At 46.5% G+C, this 10,218-nt stretch overlaps 1 pseudogene; it reads right to left on the reverse strand.

Annotated features, from left to right (window-relative positions):
* Nucleotides 1-5,777: 5,777 nt before the first annotated feature.
* On the reverse strand, nucleotides 5,778-8,298 carry LOC123067882 (phosphatidylinositol 4-phosphate 5-kinase 9-like; annotated as a pseudogene).
* Nucleotides 8,299-10,218: the final 1,920 nt, after the last annotated feature.

Below are 10,218 nucleotides of genomic sequence, written 5' to 3' on the forward strand. Positions count from 1 at the left end.
GGGCTAGGCCCTATGCGAATTGGTCTTCTCAGCTGCGATGAAAGGCACGCGGTTGAATGAGCGCCTGAATTCTGAGGTGCGCTGTCATCTGAGACCCGAGATAGAAATTGTTTTGTTCTTGTGCCATCTTCATAAAGTGATCAGCGATAGCTGGCACAGGTCAGGGTGGACACGGTCCGGGCCGGTCCGGTCCCTGACCGAGCCACCTTTTGGACCGGCCGCCGGCGGTCCGGACCGGACCGGACCGACCAGCCTCGCGGTCTTGGTTTCAAGGACCGGACCGGACCGACCAGCCTCGCGGTCTTGGTTTCAAGGACCGGACCGGTGGCACCGAAGCCCGGGCCGGACCGAGCGGACCGGCCAACCACTACTAGCGACGACGTGCACGGGTGCGCTGGCAAGGTGGGCGACATGCGCACGACTGTGGCGAGGTGGGCGACATGCGATAGCGCGGGCGTCGAAGGGCGACTTGCTATGGAAAGTTCTCTGGGTGGGGCGGCTGTTAGCCATTATTTTCTCTGTACCATGATATTTCTTCCTTTGGCAGCTTTTCTACAGCATGCAAGCAATATAGCGCCTGCATGAGCCCGTGATTTTCTCTGTGAGGGCCTCGCCGTGATTAGAGGATCAAATTGAACGTGGAGTTGATCGTCAAATGGCGCCGTGACTTTTGGATCAGATCCTTTTTCTCTCTTACTTTCTATTTTCTGTTCGACTGAAACGGCAGCACGGGATTGATGGCGCGTGATAATAGGAAGAGGGCCCTAGTATTAAATCTTGGGCCTTCCAAAACAATACTTTCCTGATTTATTGGATGTGAAAATCATGACCGAGTATTTCTCCCACGATTCAAAAATCACGAGAGAGCGTTTCTCCCACGATACGACTGGGCTGAAACGGCTGCTATGGCACTTCGTCTGCACTGCAAAAAGCGTTGCCATGGCAGGAATTGCTGCCACGGTTGGGTCGACGACATGGTCGAGAACTCGAGATCGGCGGCAGTCCACGCATGGCAGCGATGGCGAGCGGCAGCGAAAGGCTACGTCGCAAGGGTACGAGAGGAAGGAAGAAGAGGGGAAGGTCAGGGACATGGTGGTTCATCCAGGGGCTGCCGGTGGCCACGATGGCGAGGAACGGTGACTGCGGTGATCGCGTTTTCTGGGTCCGCTCGGTCGGACCGGTTAAAGACCGGACCGGACCGAGATTTTTTCGGGCCGAATATGGCAGCCCGGACCGACCCTTTTCGCTAGCGGGCCAGGACCGAGCGGGCCAAGACCGAGCGGGCCACGAGCGGGCCAGAAAGACCGCTCGTTACGTCCACCCGCATAGGCAGTTGGAGATGGACTACAGTTCAAGGTTGATGATGCCCTACCTCAAAATCAGAGCCCTTGTTCTGACACAGGCTTCCGAGGTCTATACCAACGTGATTTTTCAGCTTTTCCAGGAAGAATATGAGGAGTTCCAGTCAGCTTACACTGAACCATGATGAAAGTGGACTGTGTTGTGAGTATGTCATCTCGCTTGTTGAGAAAGAGGTCCGACGGTGTTACAGTTTCTGGGAACCCTATGGAGCAGACTGTTTCATGCTCATGTGGGAAGTTTGAGATGATTGGCTTCTTGTGTAGCTATGCTCTGAAAATTATATATGTTATGGATATAAAGTATATACCAGATAGATACATCATGAAGCGCTGGACCAAGTACGCAAGGTGTTTGACCTCACCAGAGGTTCTAGATCAAGCGGTTCAGGCAGGAAATCATCTGATATTTCTAATCTCTATCAGTACTAGTGCCCGAAGTATGTTAGGCTTGTTGCCAGGGCATCGGAATGTGAGGAATCCAGCAGGAGCAATGCTACACGTACGGGTAATTACGGGCAGAGATTAATTACGGGCTGAGTTGGCTTAACAGAATTGGATAGATGGAGAGTGAGGCGGCACCACCCTGGGTAGAAATCAGGGGGGGGGCGAAGAGATTTAAGGGAAGGCCCCGTAATTGCTTGTAAGAACCTGTACGTCTAGGATTATTGATCCAGCAGAGTACTAGACCAGTTTTGGGGAGACTTGGCAAGAAGGTTGGACAAATTCTGCAGAAACAGACCAGCATTAGAGCACCTGTGACACAGCCTGATGTTCAGAGTGTTAAGATGACCTTGTCTTCTATCACGGATGGCACTGAATTAGAGAATGTTCTGGACAAATCAAGCAGTGCAGCAGCAAACACAGTAAAGAAGAAAGGCCAGAAAAATAATAACCATCCAGGAAATTGCATTGAAAAGGGTCTGACAAAGAAGCAGAAACTGCACTCCAAAGAACCTACGGTGCAATATGGTTCGATAGATGATTCTGTCAAGTCTGGAAATGCTATGTTTCAGGTAATCTTGCTATTTTCTTCGTTGTGGTTTAGGTATCGATATCCATTTTAACCATGCTAATTGTAAATGTATGCCTCATGTTCATTAAACTAATTGCGTAATTGGGATCCATCATGTGTAACATCTATTGGCCAAATGGATCATATTATATGAAGTTCTCGGACTCTCTCAAAAACACACGTTTCTCAGCAGAGCAACTTGTTGAATAAATTTATGTCATGCATCTTACAATTTCTCCTGCTTGCATTGACATCCATCACTAGAGTTCGCATTATTACTTTTAAGTTTCATGAAACTATTTTGTGCATCACGTGAGTTAAAATTTATGTGTACATCATAAATTTATAGTTAAGTACTTACTGAAAATTAGGCGTACTAGGCCTAAGAATATGAGATTCCAGTCTTTCATTTTTTTCATCTCATACTGTCAATGTTAGTGCCTCTTCAGTGCAATCAACATTCTAACATTTTTAGTGCAATCAACATGCAGGGCTTGGAGGCTCCTCCAAACATTATCATGTCCCAAATGTCAGCCAAGCTCCAGCCTATAAAGCTTACATGGTATGAATTGCTATCTTTGAAGTGCCACCCTATAATATTTATATTCTCTTGATCATGTTGTATCAATCATTTATCTACTTCGATTCAGGGGACTGACTTTTCAAATCAACTATGAAGAGATGCACTCTGTCGCAAGCCTGGGGTTCACTCTGGTATTAAGACCGCTCTGGATTAAACCCTTCACGTCATTTTCTGGCCCACATAATGATTATTAAATTCTTACTCCTGCAGTTGCCTTCTCAGGAACTAGGCTTTGTCACCTGTCGCGCTACTCAGGCGTCTAGTGACATCCAACAATATGTCTAAAATAAATTATATAGTGATATGTAGTTACCTCTTTACCCTGCCATGTTTATTTCCTTCTTTTGCTTAAAGGTTTGTTGTATTATATATATATATATATATAATATTAATTTTGTTGCCTCTTTCTCCAACAATGAGCTCTTAGGCCCAAAATTAGCCGAGTTCACCAATCTGCATTCTTCATCTGTAGGCCTAGTAGAAATCATTGTCTACTTGAAGGCTCTCTCTTTGGAGCACAATGAATGGGAATGGAAACCCGTGTATGGCAATGAGAAGCTGTATATGGAGCACAATCCATGGGATTGAAGGCTTCTTATGATGTCTACACATTGTCCATCAACTGTATATGGCAATTAGAAGCTGCACAGATGGGCTTATACTTAATTGGTATGCAGCATTTCACTTGCCACTGTAGTCGCTCTCTTATTACTATCAACCTGGTCGCTTGTATTTATTTTAGTTTGGCACTGGGAGCTTCATTATATATTTATTATCCATGTGCATTTAACTAGTGGTCTGGGTTTGTTGTGAAACCAGTCTTTTATTTAGTTTGTGGGTATGGGTTGTGGAAGACTTTCAAGTGGTTTGATCTTTTCCTTTTGAATTTCTTCATCTTAATACACCCATAAGATCACCAGATAACTATACGACATGGTGTTGCTGTTGGTAGCGCTGGGAGTTAGTACGGCACATGTGGTTTATGCAAAACATACATGGTTTTGGTAGAGTTAGTGCCATTTTTCTCATGCCCGTCCATTACTAAACTAAGTTGAGTGAGAACCTGGGAAGAGTGTAGTCTTCCTTCTGAGCATTGGATGCCTGCAGCTTTCTCCCTGTGTCAAGACATGCCATTGGGTATCTTCTCTGATTGTTGAAAATAGCTTCATGTGCAGGTTAGTGGTGCGTGGATTTAGATTTCAGCAAGGGTTGACTTTGACTTCATAGCTTGGGCATGCAACAGGTACTCTACATATGATTTGAAAATCGTTGTGCATCGATGATTCAGTTGTGAAATCTCTTTGCTGGATGCTTTTAAAATTGATCACAGGAAAGTGTGATTGTTTGGACATCAAAAGCAATTCGTGATGCCGAGGATCTTGTAGAGGATTTCAGCCGGCTGCGATGGTGGATAATTTTTTCTGGATGGAAGAGGAAAGTGAATTCAATATTTTTGAAGCAAAATCAGTGAAGTTGGTTGAGGATTGGAGATGGCGTGTAACCTACTTACACATGGACGGTATGCTCGTGATCTTGCATGCATCCTCTGTGAAAAAGCTTTCTGGTGTATGTAGTAGCAGTATGCATGATAGGAAAAAAGTGTAGAAATCAGAATTCAAACTGAATAAGCTATATTCCATCTTATGAATACAGTATGGTGGCAACAATCATTAACATGCATATTAGGATGGCTGATCTAAACAAGCGAGTCACCATGTTTATTGCTCTCTCTGTTACCAGCTTAATTTCTATTTATAAACAGTGGTAACAACTGCTATATATTTTGTTTATAAACAATGGTAACAACTACTATAGATGATGCTTAGTGGCCATGCTCGCCGCCATAGCCACGTCTGCCATAACCATAGCCTCCAACGCTTCCATGCCCAAGACCACCACGGCCGCTACCTCCTACACCGCCATCTTTCTTGCCACCACATAACCCATAGCCTTCTCCACACCCAGATCCATAGTCACCACCACAACCATAGCCGAATCCACCGCTACCTCCACTACTTCCTCCACCACCTTGACCACCAGAATCATAACCGGAGCCATAACCACTGCCGTCTGCTGTAATCGGAGCCTTACCCTGAGCCTATATGCCACTACCTCCACCACCAACCCCATGTCCACCACCGGATCCACCACCAATGCCGCCGCCAGAGCCATAACCGACACCATAGCCCGAGCCATAGTCATAACTGTAACCGGCGCTTCCACTGTCTTCTCTACCTCCTCCTCCACCACCACCACCACCACTGTAGCCGCCTCCTCAAGCGCCAATGCCGGCTACAGCGACCAGGCCTCTTGCGGCGACAATGAGGTGGGTGCTGGTGAGCAGGATCAAGAGAGCAGCGAGAGCTAGAGCCTGCTTGATGGTGCTGGCCATTATGACTATGCTTTGGTCTTGTGATCAGCTTGAGATTGGTGTCGATACAATTTATAGGCAAGGCGATGAGTGCTCACTTGCACTTGCATTTGACACGATTGATATGATAGATCGGTGCATGGCACCACATCATACACCTGACGGAATGATTTGCCGCCATCTTGTTTTTCTTCTTTCTTTGCTCTCATCAGCATGTTCAGCCCTAGCTGGATTTGAAGCCTATCCAATTTGACAACAAATTCAGTCATCCTGGTCATACATGTTACAACCCTCTATTCCGCATATGGGTTAAAATAAATAAAGGCAATGGACAATATATGTACTGATATCAAAACATTCCATAGAAGTACAATGGGGCAACTAGAACTAACAATGCAGAGAAGGAAGGTGTTGAAAATTGTGGATTAGGCAGATGCCTTGTGATATGTATTACCTGTTTCCAAGCTGCAGACAAAGCATCATATAATAGCTCCTGTGCCCTTTAAGTATCATCTCCCTAGACCTTTTGACATCCTTGGCTGCCCTGCTCTGCCGACGACTCGGTTTCTTGGATTAATCTTGGCAGCTCTTGTTCAGTACGATCGCGATGATCAAAACACCACGCGTGTACTCCCTTTTGAGTATCGGGAGGTTGAACCAGTCATATTTCATTAGGCCCTTGTGTTTTAGAATATGAATTTGGTTGATGAACGTCGATGATCTTCTCGATGGCCACTCTGACCTTTGTAGAAACGACTTCTTCGTCGAAGTCCGGTCAAAGTTAATGTTTCTCCAGGACACTTGGCACCTGCAGCATTAGGCTCTTGATCGTGTCGAAGAAAGAAGAGGATTGCTGTTGAAGGACATTTCTTGAGATCTCGGGCAGCACACTCTTGTTCCTCAGATCATTAATTTAGAGCTGGAACCTGCAGCGTTTAGGGTAGAACGTGCCCTTCCCAACCTTGAACCCCCTGGTCAATGTCCCAAGGTAGCACCCACTATTCTCCCACGTGTACAACTCATACCCGTACATCGTGTCGTCGCGCCAGTTCCCTTGAAACAGGTCCCCGATGCTCCATTCCAGCACCCCTTTGTTGGACATGGTGTCGTTCCGCATGGCATTGACATAGGTGTTCCCATTTGCCCACGTGAACCTGCCGTGGTCTTCCACATGGCGCTGCACCAAGGAGCCCTTGAAGGTGTCCCGGTTGCGTAGGTATGAAGACCTTGGCCGTGCTTGTGGTCCAGCTTCCATTGCCCCTTTTAGGACAATTAATAGCTTTTGCGCCCGACGTCGTAGGTCCCTTGGTCTTTAATGAACCCAACGGAGTACTCGCCCTTGTAGATGGCCCCGGATGGCCAAAGTGTATTCCGGTGGCCATACCTCGTCCCCCTCCTCCATCGCCCTTGTACACGCAGCACCTCCCGGTTCAGACGTACCGGCTCATGCCCTTGGGCACTAGCTGTGATTATAATGTGCAGGAGTAGTCGTCGCCATTGGGTAGCGTGATCTCATCGACAGTAAGGCTGACTGCTACCGAATCTATTGTGAGGATGGGAGCAATATCATTGGGGTGGTTTTACTGGGTCTAGAAGGGGGTCTGTTGTTGCCTGAAGGTGGTTGCTGGCCACAGGGGCTGTCATGCTTGCACACTAGTGGTAGTTTTCGAGTAGTAGTAGCAGGGGACTAGCCGCTATCCTTTAGATGAAGATGAAAGGAGAGAATTGGACATGAATGAATCAACAATTCAAGCAGAGCATGCAGGAATTAAGCAGTATGCATACAAGAAACTGAAGAGCAAGCAAGAGGTAACTTTTATGCTGAATATGGATACATGAAATTAGTAGGTACAATATTCATGCAATGATCAACCAATTGCTTCGGTCCATGACCATCCAGGAATGGACAAGAGAAGTGACATTGAACAAGGGGAATCATGATGTTGAGATCTTGAGGATCTTAGCCCATAGGGAAGAGTGATGTTGAGAGATCTTCTAGATCCACTGGTAATCATGGCTAAGTTCATTCTTTTTAGTTTGTTATGCCAAGACCCCCTTGATTTTTAGGTGTACAAAGGTCCTCCCAACGAACCATATGGTATTTCCTCTTAAGCCCATCTGCTTCCCAAAGAAGCGAGATCTAATGGTCTCAAGTTGCTTGTGAACCCCGTCGTCGAGAAGGAACAACCCCGTTGCATAAAAAGGAATAACCAAGTGACAAGCGTTAGTGAGGGCAAGTCTTGCACTTGATGACATAAACTTACCTTGCCACAGTTCTACCCTATAACCTAGTTTTCCTACCAGAGGGTCCCAGTCAACACTGGCAAGGGCTCGGTAGGAAGTAGGTAGACCCAAGTACATGGGGAAATCCACAAGTTTATAGTCGAGTAGCTTGGCCACCCGAACACCCTTCTCGGGTGATATTCCATGGTTACCACCTTGCTTTTAGCGTAATTGATTTTGAGCCCCGACATTGCCTTGAAGCAAATAGGAGCCGTTCTAATCGTAGCCATGCTAGTTTGATCTGGTTCAAACAAAAGCAGGTTGCCGTCCGTGTATTAGAGATGAGAGATGCCACTGGGGATCAGATGAGCCACTACGCCCTTAAGATGGCCAACCTCCTCGGCTTTGGATAGCATGGTACAGAGTGCGTCCACTACGAGGTTGAACTGAAGGGGAGAGATTGGATCATCTTGCCAAATGCCTTGTTTGTTACCGATGAAAGGCCCGTAGTGCGGTTGATACAATGGAGGTTTGCCACCTAGGACTAGTTCCATGATTCGGTGGATAAATCCTGCATACAAATCCTTGCGGAGGAGAACCTCCTTGAGAAGGACCAGTTGACCGGGGTATACGCCTTCTCGAAGTTGAGTTTTAGGGCGATGACTTTCTGTTTCTTGCATTTGATCTCGTGGACCTCGTGGAAGCGGAGGATCCCCTCTAGAATGTGCCTTCCCTTAAGGAAGGTCATCTAACTAAAATCAACGATCTTGGTCGCTATAGCATCCAACCTTCTCGAATAGTCCTTAGTTGCTAGTTTGAAGATGACATTGATCAGAGCTATGGGGCGGAACTGAGTAAAGCTATGAGCGCGAGATGAGAGCCGGGATGGAGAAGTTGAGTCTTGATATCAATCGTACCCAGGGCAAAACCATTGATAATGTCAGCTACAATAGGCTTAATAAAAGGCCAACAACGCTTGAAGAAGGCGACTGCAAAGCCATCTAGCCTCGGTGTTGTGTCAGTCTTCATGGAATTAAGTGCAGTCCTAATTTCTTCACCGTAAAAGCCAAGATCAACTCCTTGTTGTCTACTAACGCGATCACCCCGTCTCCCAACTAAAATTGTGGGCGGAACCATGCCCTTTTGCACAAAACTTTACGTTCATGGCCATTAGCGACGACATGAAATTACCCGGTCTCCACGTCCCCTTTAAGCATCCATTTTAGACCCCCCCCCCCACCCCCCCGCGATGCCAGTAGATCTCTTTTCCTTGTGTGTTTGATAATGGTGCTCTTCGGAACGTATCTGTGTTGTCAGCCTGCCTCGCCAAGGTAGTGTCCACGTCCCCTTTAAGCCCCCTGGCGATGCCACTAAATCTCTTTTTCCTTGTGTAGTTTGATAATGGTGCTCTCTGGAACGTATTTGCGTTGCCGGCCTGCCTCGCCAAGGCCAACTGTGTTCGCTTGCCCGTCAAGCCAAATAATCACATCAAGGGTGTCAGCTTTGAGGATGCGTGCGTTTCTGCTTCTGTCGGCACCCCAACCATGCAGAAACCAACAAAGCTTGCACAGACCCTTGCCAGCTCTGCAGATAACCATGGTGGATGGTGGTTGCCATTCGGCCTTGAGTTGATCGGAAAACTCCCCATCTTGGAACCAACCTAGTTCAAAGAAGAATCTAGGGGGTGGCCTAGGGGAATCTTCCCTCGACGAGAAGAGCAAAGGTGTGTGTTCAGATCCAATCCTAGTTTCAGCCTTAAGCCAAGAAGTGGAGGAACGCTGTTTCCCAATCAGCAGAGATGAAAACCTTGTCTGATACTGATCTAACCGGAGCTAGCTGACGGTTGGCCCATGTTTATCTTGCACCCATCGTACAGATCTCAAGCAAAGCCATGTTGGCAATGGCATCATTAAACCTATTGATACAAGCGCAACAGATATTATCTTAGCTCTTGTCAGCTCCAAATCTAATTAGATTAAAACTGCCTCTAATCTACAGGTATATATCATAAAACTACTGGTATTGCGATTAGGTTTCCAAAGCACTTGTTTTTAAAATTTGCCGAGAAGTACCGTAAATTTTGGTCACCCGACCCGTTCAGTTAGAGGATATATAGAAAAAGCTTGCCAAATGCTCTAACTTCATCGTGTATGCTTCTTCCTTAGAGCTAGACCGCCGTTAAGTTCAAGGATCTTGCATGTGGTTCCGGTTGCTATGACAAGCGGATAGGAGTAAGCGAATGATCAACCAACCCATACACCGCACAAAGTTCCTAGTAACTTTGGTTAGCCGTAATTTTGATCTTGGCGCTGAGAGAAAATTGACGTGATGACCAACATTGTATTTCATATAGGCCTTTGTTAATCCCGAGAAAGATGCCACCCAATGGCCTTGTGCTGGCACCCATTGCCAACAAAATTCTCTAACGAATCAATAGTTTAAGCTTGAAGAAAGTTAAAGATGATTTGATTTCCTGTAGAGCAATACAATTGATACGCTCTCTATCTTCATATTCTTCAAGTTGGGCCCGCCGTTCGGTCTTGAAAAAAGCTTGCCAAAACCCCTAATAGTCTAGTAAACCATCTGTATTAGAAAACACTTCTGCGAAGGCGCACCCCCTTGGTGCTAAGCGACTTGAGCTTAGGTTTAGTTTCAGCCTTGGGCGCCC

The sequence above is a fragment of the Triticum aestivum genome, chromosome 3B, assembly GCF_018294505.1.
Source record: "Triticum aestivum cultivar Chinese Spring chromosome 3B, IWGSC CS RefSeq v2.1, whole genome shotgun sequence".
Classification (NCBI taxonomy): Eukaryota; Viridiplantae; Streptophyta; class Magnoliopsida; order Poales; family Poaceae; genus Triticum; species Triticum aestivum.